The sequence below is a fragment of the Mytilus edulis genome, chromosome 12, assembly GCF_963676685.1.
Source record: "Mytilus edulis chromosome 12, xbMytEdul2.2, whole genome shotgun sequence".
In the NCBI taxonomy this organism is placed as follows: domain Eukaryota; kingdom Metazoa; phylum Mollusca; class Bivalvia; order Mytilida; family Mytilidae; genus Mytilus; species Mytilus edulis.
The window spans coordinates 75,477,124-75,498,452 of NC_092355.1; the positions used below are offsets into that span (position 1 = coordinate 75,477,124).

The following is a 21,329-nucleotide window of genomic DNA, read 5'->3' on the forward strand; positions in this document are numbered from 1 at the left end:
ATACCTAATCATCTTTTTTATATTATATTCTATATGGTGAATGTGGATAAACTAACAAACAAAATTAAACTATACATTTATAGGTTTGTTTTCGCCTATGAGCTATGCAGACAAATAACACCTTTCAGTTTTAATTTTCAATTGTCCAATAATGGGAAGTTAAATTTTATAATGCAGTTTATAACACAAGTCAGAAAACTTTTAAGACTGAGGCTTCTTAAAACTGGTTTTATTATGATTACTTAAATAAAGTTACCCCGAGCAACAGGTTATAAATCAGAAGACTTACTAAATTGTAAATAATTCATACTCCCAAAACATATTAGAAATAAAGAATATTAGGAGACAGACGAATAAGTGAAGATCCCAAAATATAAAACAATGTTTAGTATAGTTTGCAACAAAACAGTTTATAATCGAGGATCTCTAAATACTGTTTACGCTATAATGTTATATTTTGAAATTATAATTAAACGTGTTAAAGTTTGACACATTTGTTGTTTCTTGTTGCACACATATATTCAAATTTGTTTTATAAAACGATGCAATTAAACTGATGATTGATAACGACAAATACATTAAAAATTGTAATCAAACATTCAGTGTTGGTCTGTCCGTCCATCTGTTACTTCGAATTAAATATTTGATTACTCCATTGGAAGATATCTTTTTAACAGAAGAAACCAAACACTTTTGATTATAGGGGATATGACACTGTTCGAAAAATCAGAAAGCATTTATAATTACAAAATGTTGTAATTTTGTAAGACACTTTATCGGGACAAATCTTTGTCGTTAAATTGCTAAAGCTGAAGTTGTCCTTTTGCAGATGTAAGCTAATTACTACACTTTGTTAATAGGTAGTCGGTGAGATCATATATTTTGTAGAATCTGTTTTGTCATCCAATCAAATTGCATGTAATATACCGCTCTTCCCTTTATACACATGCAATATTCTTTTTTTAAAAACCAGCATTTTTTTCTAATTTGGCTAATTTACTGTTAATTTCTAAGAAGATATATCGTAGTCATCAGTCGAAGTTTTGATCGTTGTATGACGTCACATTTAACACGATCTTGATGTACACAATTCATTCAAATTGAGCAGAAATTTTGCCTTTAGTACTCTTTTGAAAAAATAAAATATATTATATATCACACAATCTATCTAGGAACTGTGGTTAGTACAGAAGATCCGACACAAAAAGATATTAAAAGTAGGCTAGCCAAGGCAAGACCTGCATTACCAAGACTACGACCCATTGGAAAGTCCAAACAATACAACAGGAAAAAGAAAGAACAGGCTATATAACAGTAATGATAAATCTGTCCTTCTGTATGGAAGTGAATGCTGGAGACTAACAAAAACAGATATGAGATCGCTCTCAAGTTTCCACCACAACTGTCTGAGGCGAATCTGCATAATCTTCTGGCCAAACCGGATTTCAGATGAACATCTCCTTGAAATGACCAAATACATGTGTATCCTGAAGGAAATTCGACAGAGGCGCTTCAGACGACTGGGGCATGTTCTCAGGATTCCTGTATCCAATATCACCAGGAAAACTCTTAGACACCCCAGGGAAGGAGACCAAGAGGAAGATCCAAAACCACCTGGCGTGAAACGATTGAAGCCGAACTTAAGGAGCTTGGCATCACCTGGGTAGAAGCTGAAACAAAGGCTAGAGACAGAACTGGATGGCGAAGTCTTGTGGCTATCTTATGCTCCGTCAGGAGCCAAGAGGATAGGTAAAGGGCAATTTAGCTTCAGGCCCTGTCGACGATACTTGATATAGATGGACCAAGCCCAATGGACATGAACAATCCGTCAACCATTCGGAACCAGATGAGGGGATGAAGGGGTGTTTCTTTTTTCAAAACGTTTCCCATCTAATGCATAACATAAGACTTATTATAGTTCACATGCATTAATTTTAACAACACATACATAGTTAAATACGTGGTAAAATATACAGCAGAGTGTGACATACAATTTATTTTGGAATGTATAATCTCATTATAACATCCTGTTTAGACCTTGTACTTAAACTTATTTAACCTTAGTTACCAAAAATAACTTGTTTACCACATTGAAACCAGATTGTTTTCATATTTAATTGTCATTGATAGTGAGAAATACAGACTGAACGCTACAAAATAAATATCGTATGTTAAGGTATGTTAAGGTATGTATATGATCGAATTATTAAAGTGCAGATGTTTGACGAATTTTATTACAAAGTTAGTTGGGTTTTCCTTTCAGTTTATTTACATATAAAGTACTTTTTACCCTATTAATTTATTTTTAACTTCGAGAAATATTTTTAAATTTTTGTTGTGATTTTGACCAATTAAATATTGCATTGTTGAATCTTCTGACATCAGTTCTTTTTATATAACACTTTTACTCTATAAAACTGCTCCTGTTTTATAAAATACTGTAATTATATTCATTATACACGATCAAATTTGTCCTTTTTGTGTTCTTTTCAGTCTTAAAGATATATTGATCTAGGTTTCGTCTTGTACGGACACTTATTTTTTTTCTAAGGGGAAACAAATGCTTTATAGACAGCTTGATGTAATCCACCTTTAAAAGTCCGTATTCGTTTTAAAACAAATTTGATCCGATTAATTTTTTTCTAATTTTGAGTTTGTTTTGATTATAAAAGTAACAATGGTATCGTATCAGATTTTCATTTTGGCAATTATGTCCTAATATTAAAAAATCTGTAACCTAGTACAAACGTTAAATAATTATTAATAAAAAAAAAATAAGAAACAAAATTATTGCAAACCGTACATAGTACCAACATTAAAGGGACACACTACTAACAGCAGAACAAGAAGGTTTCGATATGAATGTTAAATACAAAACAGTAAACTAATGCAAGAAAGTATTCCGTTTAACGAATTATAGTTGAACTCACCTCACTTAATTGGTTGGACACACGCCAGTTGAATCTGTCGTTATTAGTTTTGTATTAGGTTTAATTTCTATCAACTGTTTAAAACAATTTGTGATAGTCCTGTGTACAGTTGGGTGCAGACCAAGCATTACATGTAGACGGGCCGAAAAAGTTAACGCGGCGTTTACTCGCGTGCACTTCACGTAAACGCCGCGTTAACTGTGTGTTAACTCCGAAATTGCAGTAGACATTAAAAGTAAACGGGCGTTTACTTTCGCGTTTACCTCCGCGTTAACGCAAAAACGGCGCGTCTTCTAATTTTGTAAAGAGTAAACGGGCGTTTACTTTCCCGTTTACTTCCGCGTTAACGTGGAAAAATGCGCGTCTTCTATTTTCGTAATAAGTAAACGCGCGTTTACTGTTTGTAGTAAACGCCCGTTAACGCAGATTATCATCGTAACCTGGATACATTGACATAAAATATGAAATGATAAGGAACATCAAAATTAATTGACCAACTGGTCATTTCCGCTTGACATATTGACGATTACAGTTATTTAAAAATGTTATCACACATTTGTTTTTAATTGAACAATAATTATAGTAAATTTCTTGTTCTTCGCAAATAATATGTTTGTTCAAATAAATGTAATTTAATCCTCACCAAAATCAAACAGTTTTCTCATCTAAGACAGACTGACTCGTAAAATTAACCAAAACTGACAATATTTACCCTTTAACTGTTTAACAACTATATATCTTATTCTATATAGTAGTAATTCAGTTATATTTTTATGCCATAATTGACCATATAATACAATTGACAGAAATTTTTTTACCAGCCTGACGGCCATGACCTCTTTTTATTTAAAATATTGAATAGTAAACAACATTCAGTAGTTTTCATACATCAGACTAACTCTTAATATATAATTATTTGTTCGCAACAACCAAAACTGACCATATAAGCAATTTATTATGTAAATCTATATAGCCCGCATAGTAAATGAGCTTTATTTTGATATAAAGATTGATTGTTTAATAAAAAAGGAAGCAATATTTGAATATTATGACATAAAAAAAATTTTGCATCAATTTAGAGTGCCAGCATGTTCTTTTTTATTCAAAATATTGAATCGCAAACATAATTCAATAGTTTTCTTACCTCAGACTGACTGATATAATAAAGTTATTTGTCAGCAACAACCAAAACTGACCATATATTTGAATATTATGACTAAAAAAATTAATTAAGAGTGCCAGCAAGTCCTTTTTTAATTCAAAATATTGAATCGTAAACAAAATTCGGTAGTTTTCATACCTCATGCAGACTGACTAATATAATAAAATTATTTGTCCGCAACAACCAAAACTGACCATATCAGCATTTTATTATGTAAATCTATATAGCCGCATAGTAAATGAGTTATATTTTCATGTAAGGATTGATTGTATAATAAAATAGGTAGCAATATTTGAATATTATGACTAAAAAATTTTGTTCGCATCAATTAAGAGTGCCAGCATGTCCTTTTTTTATTCAAAATATTGAATCGTAAACAAAATTCAATAGTTTGCATATCTTGGACTGACTCATATAAAAAAATTATTTGTCCTCAACAACCAAAACTGACCATATAAGCATTTTATTATGTAAATCTATATAGCCTCATAGTAAATGAGTTATATTTTCATGTAAGGATTGACTGTATAATAAAATAGGTAGCAATATTTGAATATTATGACTAAAAAATTTTGTTCGCATCAATTTAGAGTGCCAGCATGTCTTTTTTTTGTTCAAAATATTGAATTGTAAACAAATTTCAGTAGTTTTCATATCTCACACTGACTGATATAATACAATTATTTGTCCGCAACAACCAAAACTGACCATATAAGCATTTTATTATGTAAATATATATAGCCTCATAGTAAATGAGTTATATTTTCATGTAAGGATTGATTGTATAATAAAATAGGTAGCAATATTTGAATATTATGACTAAAAAATGTTGTTCGCATCAATTTAGAGTGCCAGCATATACTTTTTTTATTCAAAATATTGAATATTGAAACAAAATTCAGTAGTTTTCATACCTCAGACTGACTCATATAATACAATTATTTGTCCGCAACAACAAAAACTGACCATATCAGCATTTTATCATGTAAATCTATACAGCCGCATAGTAAATGGGTTATATTTTCATTAAGGATTGATTGTATAATGAAAAAGGTAGCAATATTTGAATAGTATGACTAAAAAATTTTGTTCGCATCAATTAAGAGTGCCAGCACGTCCTTTTTTTATTCAAAATATTGAATACTGCATAGTAAATTAGTTATATATCCATGTAAAGATAGCAATATTTGATCATTTAAATTGACGAGATGGTACAAATGTACATACTTATATTACACTTTATTGATATCCCTTTCAATACACTGTACAATTTACGTTTTTTTATCATTTGTCATAACAGAATCTTATCATGTTAATCCAAGGCAAACAAGGTGAATTTCGATTAAAAATAATGTATTAAATGCACCGAGTTATAGTTAGGAATTCGAAGAGACACATTATAAATGGCGAACGAAACAACGTAAACCATGATGTTTACATTCCATCATGTAAAAATATTCTCCTTATATCTCAGATAACCTTTCTTTCCGTATCGATATTTGCACCTGGAACTTTTGAAAAGAAAATATAGAAAATCTGCAAATCAGTAAAGTTAATGGACTTAATGAAAGTGATTTTGTGTAATTTAATATTTTGAATTAAAAGAGTTTTTGAATTGTTCTGGTTTGAAACACATACTTTATTATATACGTAAAATATTAAGACTAAGGGTCGTTTTTATAAAAAAAAAATGTGCAAATGAACTTGAAGTTTATTTCTAAATTTACCCAATCAGTTAACGCGAAAAGTAAACGTGCGTTTACTTTCAAGTGCACGTAAAATACACTTGTAAAATCTGTAGTAAACGCCCGTTTACTTTTAAGTGCACGTAAAAATAAATTTGAAGAATTCTGAAGAAAACGCCCGTTTACTACTGACTAAACGGACACATAGTAAACGCCCGTTTACTAGGGCAGACATTAGAAATTTCCATTTCGACCACGTTAACGTAATTATAGTAAACGTGCGTTTACTAGTAAACGGGAGATTTGAAGTTAACTAACGAAATATGTGCACGCGGCGTTAACTTGCGTTTACTTTATGTAATGCTTGGTCTGCACCCAACTGTATATATGAATTGTATGTAATTTTTAATAATATTGTCCCAAGATATCGTTTTATCCTATCAGTCCTGTAGACATATGTTTAAGTGGAGAATTTATCATGAAAACCTTGTCCAAATTCTCTCTTCTTATAGCCCTTTTGTCATTCACTCGCGATTCAAAGGTTCGAATTTAAGTTATGATTTTTTGTAAGTGTAATATAATATCTTCCCCTAATGCAACTTCTTTTATAGTAAAGCGAGAGGTATGGCATGCCACAAAACCAGATTAAATCCACCATTTTTTTTTATTAAATTCCCTATACCAAGTCAGAAACATAGCCATTGTTACTTTATAGTTCGTTTCTATGTGTGTTACATTTCGTTTTTGTGTTTATGTTGTGTCGGAGTTCTCTTATGTTTGATACCTTTTCCCTCAGTTTTTGTTTGTAACCCGGATTTGTTTTTTCGCTATCGATTTTAAATTTCCAACAGCGGTATACTACTGTTGCTTTTATTTAGTGGTATAAATTAATTAATATTTGGCGTATTAATAACAACCAGGATAACAAAAAAAAGTTAAAGATCACTGTCTTGTGTAGAGAGATGTTGAACCTTAAGCTACTTTTAATAATTCACTTGTAAAGACGTAAAGAACAAAATTATTTAATACCATTGTGTTAAACTGATTGTGGGTAAATGATAATAAAATATATCACATAATGTAATAACAATCTGTTTTATACTAAAATTATCCGGTATACTTATCTCTCCTTCATCATTGTTATTACTTTTAAACATATCATTTAGATGATGTAGCTTGTTCATAACATTGAAACTTGATCATGTTAAGATTTAAATGTCAGTTATAGTGAAAAAAGAAATAATCTTATATTAATTTATGTATCTGACCGAATTAAAGTACAGGTGCTTGACGATTTTCCATTGTAAAGATAGTTCGGCGAAAACATTTAGGTGGGATTTCCATAAAGTTTAATTTCAGAGTACTCATTCACATTTGGCTTACTTTGTACCCGAATAATTTATATTAAACTGAGTAGAAATATTTGATAATTCTTGGTGTGATTGAAATTCAATTGATGGAGAATAGCTTTGCAATGTCAGATATCCATAAACTTTAGACATGAGTTGTAACGTATCATTAACTATTTAAATCATATTGATACTGCTTTAAATGTAATCATAGTGTTAGATGTATTTTTTTAAATAACATGTATGCATGTATCAAACGTGTATTGATGTTGTACCAGTTTTTATGGGACTAAACATCTCGTTTATTCTTGTACAGACGTATATGTTTTGATTTCGTTAATCACAGGAAAATGGTGTATATACATTTAGTCGGGTTGATTTATTTCCATGTTAATGTCCACACATCATAATCTAACACCAACGTTGAAGAGTTTTTTGAAATCCTGAAGAACCATTTCTATTGTCAAGCCAAACAATATGTTGATTTGATAAATCTAAGATACATGAATAACGTATGTAAATAAAATCAATGATTTTATCCGTACCCCTCCCCCTCTTTTCCAATTTGTAGACGCAAAGAACAAAGCTAATGTTTACACAATTGTTAGACTGATTGTTATAGTTTTATTTTGTTATTTCTTAAAGATAAAGCAGTAAGCAAAATGAACAGTGTTAAGTCATCATGATTAAATAAATCTAATAATGTAATATAAATCTGTTTTATTTTGTAATCATCGGGGATGCTATTTCAGTCGTATGTCATACTTTAAATAACTTATTCTTTAGAAAATACATAAATATATAGTTTTGTTTCACAAAGAAACCCTATAGTTCTTAATGATAAATGTCATCAAATGTAAAAGTATTCTGCTTGATAGCAGTCCTATACATATCTAATGATTGTACTAGGTAAACCACCTGAAAAACGCGATTTACATTTAACATAAATCGTTATCGTACGAACGAAAGGACAATTTCGTAGTTTATATTTATTCTGATGTTTCCGTAAAAATTTATAAAGATATTATTTTGAAGAGAATCAGTTTTTTTTTCTTTAAGTTTTTTTTACCGTAATCATACTTTTTTGCACATTTAAACAGTTTTAATGTTGCAGACATGTATTCGTACATGGAGTTTCTTGTTAACAGCCGACTTCATCTTTTATTTTTTATGCATTGGAGTTTCTACAGACACTTTTCAAAAGCAAGAAGATCAAAACAGCTAAGTTATTTATTTTCAAATTCAAATGTATTAATGATGTTCTTTCCATTATCAATCAAAACCTTTCTATTGGATGACTTAAATATATCCATCAGAACTAGAAACTAATGAAACCACAGACACGGCTTCAACAGCATTAGATGCATATCTCGAATTTAACAAACACGGTCAACTCAACATTAGAATCGAATAGAAACGATACGATTTTAATTTTGAAATTTTCAATTTCAGCCCATTTTAGTAGCAATATACCAATAAAATTGAGAATGGAAATAGGGAATGTGTCAAAGACACAACACCCGACCGTATACTAGATAACAGCAGAAGGTTACCAATAGGTAATCAAAATATTGAGCCTCAATGTTCTGTGATAATGTTTTCCAAACATTATGTTTAGAGAGCCGTTTTAGGGTTTTTACAAACAAGAGGTCTCAAAGGCAACTGAAGGTTTATCCAAACATCAACACATCTACTCTCGATAATCCTGATGAACGAACAACATCATGACTCGAGGGTCAAAATTGAAGGTTACACATCAGGGCATTATGAAACGTTATTCCGAACAGCAGGTCTCGATGATCCCTGATTTATAATAGTACAATCATCCAGTATTTAGGATCCCTGGTGAATTTCCTTTCACAACTTAAATCTCGCGATTATTTCAACACATAATGTGTATCGAATTTCCCTGACAAAGGTGATTTCAAGTGAAATTGCCTTGATAATCTACAATGAAAATCATTCAAATGAAAAGAAAAATAGACAAACACAAAACTTGTTACACAAACATCTAATAAAGTTAAATTATTATGTTTCAATCGTTTGTTATCAATTTTACAATCTATTTAAACACGATGAATTTCTATAGATATAATATACATTTTCTTCTAATAAAGTTTAGTTAACACATCAATAATATATACAGTGACTGGTAGTACGCTATTACAAAAAAACTAAAACTAACGTGGAGTTAAACCAAATAAACTCATCAATCAATTAATTAGAAGCTTAAGTTTTCAGAGACAATTTACAATATGTGTTTGCTAAATAAACATTACTGTTTAATTATAGAAACAATTTACACATCCATAACCAATGTTTAATTAAACATACATGCACAAATATATTTTTCAAGAAAAGATCTATAAAAAAAAATTTCCAACTTTTTTAACTTACTTTTAATTGTTTTGTCAACATTAACCAAACAAATAATATATGTATTTTTCATTGGCTTTATAGCATCTTCTTTTATTCGAATATCATGCAAACTATTACCTTCTATGCAATGGGAGACAACTCAAATTTACAATCGTAGGTAATATATATCGCCTACTTGTAATCATATATCAACCACGAATTTACATTAATTTATTATTTCAGTTCACATGATACAAATGCATACGTCAATGCATAATTATAACAAAATATCTGCGTGGAACACATATTCTGGTACACTTAATTGGTGCAATGCCAAATGATAATGTTGAAAACAATGATTCGAGGCAGTGAAAGCATATTAATAGTACTGATGGATAAACAAACATTTCTCGGTTGGCATGAAAACTATCGATACTGTATACCGATGGTATACACAACAATGCTGATGGTATTTCAGTCTTAGATACATGAGGTTTATATAACTTGTTTTTGGTTTTGAACTTACTATCATTAATTACAAATACAATCAACTTTGTACTTGTTTGGCTTTATAACTGTTTTGATCAGGGCGTCACTGATGAGTCTTATGTAGATAACTGTTCAGATCTCAGATAAGTTACGTCTATTTTAACTGAGTTTCATAGTTTATTCTTTTGTTATGCTGTTTCTCCACTGTTTATTGCTAGAACGAACGTTTAGCATTCACATTCATCTCATGTTTTAGTTAGTTTTCGCAATTGAAAAGTTTCATATATGTCAGGATCATTTATAGCCTACGATACGGTATGGGCTTTTCTCGATATTGAAATCCATACGTTTGCCAATAAATGCTTACTCCGACCTCATTTGAACTTTTTTTGTCTGAAAAACATTCATACCACATCTCCTCATTTCTATAATGTAGTGCTCTTGTTTATGACATGTTTAGATATATGTTGGTTGGAAGGAAATATGTGTGTAAAAAAATGAAAAAAAAAAATTAGAAAAAAAGTTGTGAGAAATAATTATGCTACACGAAGACTTGTTGTTACATTTGTTACATCTTTTGACATCGGACTCGGACTTCTCTTGAACTGAATGTTAATGTGCGTATTGTTATTCTTTTACTTTTCTACATTGGCTAGAGGTATAGGGGGAGGGTTGAGATCTCATAAACATGTTTAACCCCGCCGCAATTTTGCGCCTGTCCCAAGTCATGAGCCTCTGGCCTTTTTTAGTCTTGTTTGATTTTAAATTTTAGTTTCTTGTGTATAATTCGGAGTTAAGTAAGACGTCCTTTATCACTGTACTATTATGCATATTTTTAGGGGCTAGCTGAAGGACACTTACGGGTGCAGGAATTCTCGCTACATTGAAGACCCATTGGTTGCCTTCGGCTGTTGTCTGCTCTATGGTCGGGTGGTTGTCGCTTTGACATATTCACCATTACCTTTCTCAATTTAATTGCAATGGCTAAAAATGAACTGTATGTCCGTACAATAAATCTCATTTCTAAAAAATCAAATACACTATTGTGATATTTGCTTACTACGGAATGTTTGGTTTCACTGGCAAATATTACATACATTTCAGTACGAGAACATGTTTATAACAGATCGATTATTTATGCTCAGTGGCAAATGTTTCATTAATATCAGGATGTGAATATGTGTATAACGGATAAATGTTTAATGTTTAATCATTATGGCAAATATAACATACATATCATCAGCAGAGCTTATATGTTTAGTATCTGGTTCACTCTCCGTCTAGTGTCAGTAAGCCGAAAAATAATAAACATGGTTAGAGAAACATGCCTTAGGGAGACAGGTTTAGATTCTAACGAACATGTATATACTATTGGAATATGCATAACTTACAAGAAAGGAAAAGTAAACAGGTGATAATAAAAAATCATTTAAAGAAAAAGAAGATGAGGTATGAGTGCCAATGAGACAAATCTCAATCACAATGTGTAAAACGTTAACAAGAAAAGTCAAATAACTGTAACGCGGGGCTATGCATCACACCGAAATTCTTGCCATAATTAATAAAACAATTTAAACAGAAAGACAATCAGGCCGATCAGCATAAATAATGAGAATCGAAAAAGACTTATAAACCACATCAATAACTGATAACCAGATACCTGACCTAAGATAGGTGAATCAAATTGCAGCGGGTCTAAACGTTTATAATAGCAGGGCTAATATCTGTACCGAGTGTTTATTTTAATGGTGCTATAAAAACTTTAACCATGGATGTAGAACTTTACTAGTGTACAGTCAATACGAAACATTTTATTTCCTCTTATTTTATTATATTCATTGGTTTTTTTTGCGATTTTATTGAATATTTCATACATAATTTGCATTATCGCATAGTCAATTGTTATAAAGATAATTACAAGCCAGATCAATAGTAGGTTCTCTACAAGGCTGCAGACAAATGTCTATTTACCAAAAAGCAACAGTGATAAAAAGGAAAACACACGTGATAAAGCTGTAAAACCTAACGACAGTCTTAAATACTCGCGGGATATTTCACTTTTATTCATTGCGGAATCAACTATTTAATATAGCTCAACATGCAGACTTTTTATACATTCAGGTATTTCACATCCAATTTTTTATGGAAATATTCTTTATAAAGCACAAAGGTGTCAGTATTCACCGCAGAAACTTACAAAACCTTTAAATAGACTGATTAAGAAGGGATATAATTACGATAATGTTGTCTAGTCATTAAAGATTGCATATTTTGGCGTTAATATTGAGTCACTGATAAGGTCTTTGCGTCGGAACTAAAGACATTTATTCTAAAAACAGTTGTTGGCATGACACGGGTTATGTTCTTCTCATATATGCTATGATGGTATGATACTAAACCCCTGACGGGAAGGATTGTGCCTGATGTTCATATGATGAAATCATAATCTTTCAGTCAGTTTAATTGAAGTCTGGAGCTGGCATGTCAGTTAACTGCTAGTAGTCTGTTGTTATTTATGTATTATTGTCATTTTGTTTATTTTCTTTGGTTACATCTTTTGACATCAGACTCGGACTTCTCTTGAACTGAATTTTAATGTGCGTATTGTTATGCGTTTATTTTTCTACATTGGTTAGATGTATAGGGGGAGGGTTGAGATCTCACAAACATGTTTAATCCCGCCGCATTTTTGCGCCTGTCCCAAGTCAGGAGCCTCTGACCTTTGTTAGTCTTGTATTATTTTTATATTAGTTTCTTGTGTACAATTTGGAAATTAGTATGGCGTTCATTATCACTGAACTAGTATATATTTGTTTAGGGGCCAGCTGAAGGACGCCTCCGGGTGCGGGAATTTCTCGCTTCATTGAAGACCTGTTGGTGACCTTCTGCTGTTGTTTTTTATTTGGTCGGGTTGTTGTCTCTTTGACACATTCCCCATTTCCATTCTCAATTTTATGTCTTATATTGGATATTTGTTAACTGTGATCAGTTTTCTAATTGATTTTATCAATCCAGACACTACTGACTCCTTTAAATCCATGTCGGCCATTTTGTACAGAGGGTTTTTCATTAGTAGTGCGGGAATTCTTGTCGTTTATCTGTTTCTGGAAAGACAGTTCAGAGTGGAATGTAAAAATGTTTATTCAAAGTTGTTTGGAAAATGGTGTTGGAGCAAGGAACTAACGATTATCGTGTAAATGTCTTCAGAGCAAGACCATAACTACAACTGACCGTGCAAGGGCTGTATAGCCAGTCAAGGTATTTTAAAACTTCTGCAATCATCATAACTATTACCGTATAAATGTCGTCAGAGCAAGAACATAACTACAACCCACCGTGTAAGGGCTGTATAGCCAGTCAAGGTGGTTAAAAACTTCCACCCCAAGCATAAATATGACCGTATAAATCTAAAATCTTATTATATTGAAACTGGATAACTCATAACAAGATCAGAGTTCTAACTTTTGATCAGTTGGTAATGGTCCATAACATAAATTCTAATTGTTCTTTTAGACACATAATCATAAGTGCTTCTATATGTCAATAGATAACTTTCTAGTTCGTTATTCCCGTCAAAATTTTCGATTTTAGATAACATCATTCGTGAGTTTATGGGCGTCGTTCAAAATTACGAATAATGAACAACAATATAGATCGAATGACGATCACGTAGACACATGATGAACTTTAATAGAAACAACTCGAAAGAGGTCTACTTTATCTGTTATTTTGTTCTTTCGATTTTATGAATAATTATATCTGGCAGACTTCAAGTAAGACGATTTATATCGTTTGATCATTGATAAACTTAAGATTGTAATCGTGTAAAGTATGTTGACTTTTTAAGTGCCGGATTAAAAAAAGTTACTTCACTTTTCACTTCCGAAAGTAATGCTACACATTTTAAACTTTTTTTTCATGTGTTATTGTTTTTACCGACACAACGCACTACACGAAGGAACTTATTGTTTGTCATCATCGCAAGAATATACAATACAATAGAATGTGACAAGTTTACTATGTTAAATAAAGGTATTTTATAATATATACCTCCAAGGGGTTGTTGTATTTCGGTCCTTTTGAAGACCAAACCGGGGTTATCTCAAGTTTTCATAAAATGTGATTAAGAGCAAAAATTATAGCCTGCGTTAGGTTATCATTTACCCTGATTTAAATGCAATCTACAGAGTATACAAACATTTAATTTGTGTTTTAATAAATTAAATGATAACTATTTACACCACTGGGTCGATGCCTTTGCTGGTGGACGATTCGTCCTCGAGGGTATCCCCAGCCCAGGAGTCAGCACTTCGCTGTTGACATGAATATCAATTATGTGGTAATTTTTATAAATTTCCTTTTTACAAAACTTTGAATATTTCGAAAAACTAAGGATTTTCTTATCCCAGGCGTAGATTACCTTAGCCGTATTTGGCACAACTTTTTGGAATTTTGGATCCTCAATGCTCTTCAACTTTGTATTTGTTTGCTTTATAACTATTTTGATATGAGCGTCACTGATAAGTCTTATGTAGACGAAACGCGCGTCTGGCGTACTAAATTATAATCCTGGTACCTTTGATAACTATTAATGTAAATAAAAGATTAACTGTACAATTTTCTATCTTTCTTTATTTTCAAAGTTTAGGCAATAACAACTCCGTTTACTAGGCTAAAACAAATACCGTTAACTCATTTAATCATTTTGATGACAAAAACGAGACGTTCTTCGACATAAATAACTCTGGTTCATCAACTTGTTGCTTAGACACTGAGAAGTAATGTAAAAGTCTTGAGTATCCACTGAATTTGGAAATGTGTTCTACAGCCTGGTGAAGCTTTTATAATTGCTTCTATATATACGTTGGGGAAAATTGATAATAAAAAAATTAAAATCGTCTCGGTTGTCATAGAATCTTTTACTAAGATGACGGCGTATGCCTTATTCGAGTTATGATTCTAAAATGAAGAGAAATAAGACGTGTCTGTTTTGTCTTAAAAGTCTTGTTAAGGAGAATATAGAAATGGAACCCAATCACAAAAGGAAGGTTGTTATTTGAAAGAACACAATCAATATATTTGAACGAGAAATTAAATGATCTGGCTTCATTAAACGTCTTGTTATTTACAAGTGTCTGAAAGATATGACCTAAAGGAAAATAAGAAGAGGTCGACAAGAAGAGACGCACAGTTTGTTCCCAAAGGAACGCCGGTATACTAATTTGTTGAAAACATCTTCCTCCAAATTCATTAAATATGTTGTCGATAAGAACTTCTAACATACTACTAACTTAGTCCGCTGTGTATCAAGCTTTACCTTTTTGTACACTATACAGATACAATGCCATATGATATCTCAAAGTAATACCGTTGGTGCGTATTATTGAATTTCAAGAAGTTCAAAAGAGTTTTTTAGAATCCACATCTGGTTAAGACCACTACTTAAGTAAACAGTTGCACAGTTTTTCACTGTGGACATACCTTTTATCAATCTAATTGACAATTACTCTGTAGAACATGCAGATGAGTCTGTAATATACCGTTGTTTGTGTGGATGTTTGTGAAGCGTAGGTATCCAATACAAACAAGGTAAGTCCTCAAAGTTTCTGTTCACTGTAAATGTTCATTGAAGCCATGAGAGACTACCGAATTAGACTATGTACCGGATTTGTTATCTCATAAACAGCACGACGAGTGCAACATGTGGAGCAGGATCTGCTTACCTTTCCGGAGCACCTGAGATCACCTCTAGTTTTTGGTGGGGTTCGTGTTGTTTATTCTTTAGTTTTTTATGTTGTATTATGTGTACTATTGTATGTCTGTTTGTTCTTTTCATTTTATCCATGACGTTGTCAGTTTATTGTCGATTTATGAGTTTGACTGTCCATCTGGTATCTTTCGTCCCTCTTTTATGATACACCAAAAAGTAAAATCACAAAAATACTGAACTCCGAAGAAAATTAAAATAGAAAGTCCCCAATCAAATGACAAGGCCAAATGTTCAAACACATCACACGAATAAATAACAACTGTAATATTCCTGACGTGGTACAGGCATTTTCTTATCTAAAAAACGGTGGATTAAATCTGGTTATATAGCGCTAAAACTCTCAAAAGTACGACAGTCGCATCAAATTCCATTACAACGATGCGTGAACAAAATGTAACAAAGAGAGGAAAACAACAACACGAACCCAATCAAAAACTGGAGGTGCTCATGTAGAGTTACCAGATCCTGCAAAAAATGTGACACTGCCGTGATGCTAATGTTATTACAAAGCATGTAAATAGTATAATTTGGTAGGTCTCATTTGTATTTGACAAACCACTCGTAGTAGTAAGATTTTCATACAAAGTCAAAACTATTTGACGTTTCTTTCTCAGGAACAACAAAATATTTATCGTGAAGAGATAACAAATATTTCACATCTTATTAGTTTTTTTATACAGGGATCGGTCGATTATTCCACAGTGTTTTAAATATTGAATTTGACGTTTTTTCAAAGACCTGATAGCATTTATTATTTTTCACTTACGTTTTAATTTCAATAAGGACAGTCTATTTGAAGATGTGTGTAATAAGGATAATGACCGTTATAATTATTATTGATTTCTAATCACCTATAGATCAGTGTCACCAAACGGATATATATATATATATATATATATATATATTATATATATATATATATATATATAATGTCTAAAAATAGCAACAATCAACATTCAATCTAATTAAGCGTGGATCAGTTTGTGAAAATAAACTGATACAGTTACTGAATTAAAATTATATAAATGTCTAAGAATATAACTAAAACACACTAATTGATACATTAAAAAGTTCTATTAGATGTTAAATAGAAATACGCAATATTTCGCTAAACAAATTAGCTTCATCAGGCGTGTGCATCTCTCAAGGTGAAATCGGATGCATGACAGAAAAATATTTTTGTAGCTTAATCTATACAAGATTTGAGGGATGGGTGTAACATATTAATTCGGTCATAAAATATGTTTGTAGCTACAACTACATGAAGTTGGAATAAAAGTTTAACACATTTATAGATGTTCGATTAATTGTATGAATTTTTATAAATTAATTTGTATGATTTCAAGATAACTATGGTTTTGATTTGCTTTGAAATCTTTTTTCGTCTCTCTCATTGAGTCCATCAGGTTCAAGAGTTCGTAACTGGTGCATCCAAAATCTCTCTCTTTTTTGTCTTCCTTGTGTATCCCAATTTTGATTTTTCTCAATGATTTGAAATGTGATGTTTTCAAAATCATGTCCTGCTCTTAAAAGGTGTCTTGTAATTGGGCAGTTCCTTTCTTTTGTATAAAATGACCGATGGTTATTTAGTCGGATGTTAAATGGGGTTTCTGTTTCACCAACATATTGTAATTTGCAAGTTCCACACGTTAGAACATAAATGCAATTTTGCGTTTTGCAATTTGATGTTATAAATATGTTGTAATTTTTCTTTGTGACTGTGCTGATGAACTGGGTTTCTATATTGGCGACTTTGCAGCACTTACAATTGCCCCTTCCGCATTGTTTATAACCTCCAATTGTTGATATCTCCCGTTTAGATACTTTGGATGATACTAGAATATCTTTGAGGTTTTTTGGTCTGCGGTAAGCCATAACGGGAGGTGATGGAAAAATCTCGCTTAAGGAAGGATCATTTTCAATAAGACGCCAGTGTTTGTGGACAATTGATGAAATATTTGTCAGATGAGGATGAAAGCTAATAACAAACGGGATTTTATTTGTCTGGGCCGTCTTTTCTTTGTATTCAAGTAGGTTTGTTCGTTCTTTTTCGTTTGCTTTTCCGAAAGCTTCTGAAATACTTTTGTTCTTATAACCTCTTGATTTGAGTTGCTGTCTGAGTTGCCCTAAACGATGGTTTAACTTTGATTCCGATGAACAAATCCGTTTTAACCTGATGGCTTGGCTGTACGGAATGCTCCGGGAGCAGTGTTTCGGGTGACAACTCTTCGGAGAGAGAAACTGGTGTTTATCAGTTTTTTTGGTGTGAAGGTCTGTTGTCATGACTCCGTTTTCTAAAGTTATGGTGGTGTCGAGAAACGCAATTTTCTCATTTGAAACTTCAGATGTGAACTTGATCGATTGATGAAAGTTGTTACAGAAATCGAGAAATTCTTGCAGGCGTTCTGCAGTTTCGTTCCATTTGATGTCGATGTCATCAATATAACGGAGCCAAGACAAGGGTTTGTATGGTACATTCGAAAGGATGCGTTCTTCGAGACTCCCCATGAAAATGTTGGCAAAAGAAGGTGCCATTTTGGTTCCCATACTGGTACCGTCAACCTGCAAGTAGTGCTGGTCGTTGAATACAAAATTGTTGTTTTCAAATACTAGTCTCAGCAACTGAACCAGACAGTCTGTTGGGGGATGTTTATCCTTACGATTGTTCCATACAGGTATTTCATCAATTGTCCACAAACACTGGCGTCTTATTGAAAATGATCCTTCCTTAAGCGAGATTTTTCCATCACCTCCCGTTATGGCTTACCGCAGACCAAAAAACCTCAAAGATATTCTAGTATCATCCAAAGTATCTAAACGGGATATATCAACAATTGGAGGTTATAAACAATGCGGAAGGGGCAATTGTAAGTGCTGCAAAGTCGCCAATATAGAAACCCAGTTCATCAGCACAGTCACAAAGAAAAATTACAACATATTTATAACATCAAATTGCAAAACGCAAAATTGCATTTATGTTCTAACGTGTGGAACTTGCAAATTACAATATGTTGGTGAAACAGAAACCCCATTTAACATCCGACTAAATAACCATCGGTCATTTTATACAAAAGAAAGGAACTGCCCAATTACAAGACACCTTTTAAGAGCAGGACATGATTTTGAAAACATCACATTTCAAATCATTGAGAAAAATCAAAATTGGGATACACAAGGAAGACAAAAAAGAGAGAGATTTTGGATGCACCAGTTACGAACTCTTGAACCTGATGGACTCAATGAGAGAGACGAAAAAAGATTTCAAAGCAAATCAAAACCATAGTTATCTTGAAATCATACAAATTAATTTATAAAAATTCATACAATTAATCGAACATCTATAAATGTGTTAAACTTTTATTCCAACTTCATGTAGTTGTAGCTACAAACATATTTTATGACCGAATTAATATGTTACACCCATCCCTCAAATCTTGTATAGATTAAGCTACAAAAATATTTTTCTGTCATGCATCCGATTTCACCTTGAGAGATGCACACGCCTGATGAAGCTAATTTGTTTAGCGAAATATTGCGTATTTCTATTTAACATCTAATAGAACTTTTTAATGTATCAATTAGTGTGTTTTAGTTATATTCTTAGACATTTATATATATATATATATATATATATATATGAACTGAGTGAATGATAATGGACAAATAACTGGCCACTTCATTGATGAGTTTATCCGGACACACCTGTCTATAAATGGACTGGTATTAAATAATTGAACCGGTTAAACCCCGCCCAGTCCAGTTTTACCGAAAATTCCTCACATATCAGGAGAATTTAGAACTTTTCCCGTAGTTGTTTTATGTCTATGGTACACAAGAGTAAGCGGTAAAACAATTTTGTTTTTTTGCACCTCAACATCAGTATTTATTTTGGTTAATTAAGAGAAACAATATGAAAAAAAATAGTTAGTTCATTGTAGAAGAAAATTAAGACGGGTTAAAATAGAAAAATATTATGTAAGCTGATAAACTGCCCCTTACAACCAGCATGAATTTATAAGATGACAATACGAAAGCTCGAAATCAAGGCTTCAAATAAGGTAAAGTTACTTTAAGTCAGTCGACGGTTCTGCAGGCGTGTTCTAGTTTTGTGTATAGCAATGAATTACACAAATAATCCTAAGTATCGAAGGAACAACATGTTTATCCGAAATTGAGTTTTGTCTCAATAATTTTTAAAAGTTTCGTTCACACATGGTCATACATGATTTGATCATCGTTCATATTACTGCTCTATGTTAAGTGTTCCTTTGACAATTTTGAAATGCTCTCCTATCGTCATCTGTTACAATTGTGTTTTCTATTCCATAAACGAGGTCATCATATTCCGAATATCCTTTTAGAAATGTTAGAAATTTGATATAACCGTTTTCGTCTCCAGATAAAAGTTCTCCCATTAAGATCCTATTCTTTTCTTTTTGTAATCGTTCAATTTCTATCGAATCGCCTTCCGTTTCATTCAACAAATTATCAGATACATCTTGATCTACCAATAATTGTACTGTTGTGTTGTTATCTGTTGAACGATCGCCATATAAAACATCATTCCACTCTAACAATCCTACAAATATTTACAATGTTATTTTATCAAATTCCTTACAAGTTCAGTATCAAATGAAATAAAAGTACTACAAAAAACATGAAATAATATGAATACATGACCCAAATTAATGCAGTTACAAAAAAATGTAAATAAATCGAGAAAAATTGAGAGATCATTTCTCCTCATTTTGTAACACTCGTACAGACTCAGAATACTTAATAAGTTTAACAGTTTAAAAAAAGATATACAATGCTTAGAGCGATTTAAATAAACTTCATTTATAAAAGTCAATTATATCCGATGTCATTGCAAACGAAGTAATGATCTAGGATGTTGGTGTGAGGGTTATAGAGCGTTGACAAGGTAATTGTCTCTTGCAACAGCCAATCAACATGTCCTCCTTCTTTTTAAATATATCGAAGCTGTTTTATGGAAGGGTCATTACATAGTGAGAACACGCGTGACGTTTGAGCAGAAATGTAAAAGCCATATAGTGGAGCAGATGGTATGGTATTGCTTACACATAGAAAGATTACAACTGGAAATTTAAAACATCAGCTTTGTGATTGATTTTATTTTAAACTCCCTGATAACGTAGTGAGAAAGAAATCATATGGATTGAGTATGATCAGGGTAGTTTTTTGCAAGATCTGTTCACCTGTTTATCAATAGCATAACATTTTATTGTTATCGAACATTATATGTGTATTGAGAATATACATACCAATTACCGCTAAAACAGAGATCATAACAATTATTAATGCTTTGCTGAAGTAAACACATGTTAAGCTATATGTTCTTCCTGTAACGAGAAAGATTTCTGCTCAAATGTTTTCAATACACGATCGCGATACTGTTTTTCTGTAACAGAAATAACCTAATATATATATATATGTGTGTAGGACTCTAAAGTGCGATGGTACTCTAAAGTGCGATGGTCACGCTAAAGTGCGATGATCTACGCTCAAGTACGATGGTGTCTCGTGCTAAAGTGCGATGGTTGTTTGTTTTCTAATTTGCGATGG

At 32.1% G+C, this 21,329-nt stretch overlaps 1 long non-coding RNA gene across 1 annotated transcript; it reads right to left on the bottom strand.

The window, feature by feature from the left end:
* Positions 1-19,698: 19,698 nt before the first annotated feature.
* LOC139498101 (uncharacterized) lies at positions 19,699-21,126 on the bottom strand. The gene is made up of 2 exons (XR_011657810.1): positions 21,029-21,126; positions 19,699-20,322 (listed from the first exon to the last, which is right to left on the bottom strand). It is a non-coding gene; the product is annotated as an uncharacterized lncRNA (long non-coding RNA).
* Between the last annotated feature and the right edge of the window lie 203 nt (positions 21,127-21,329).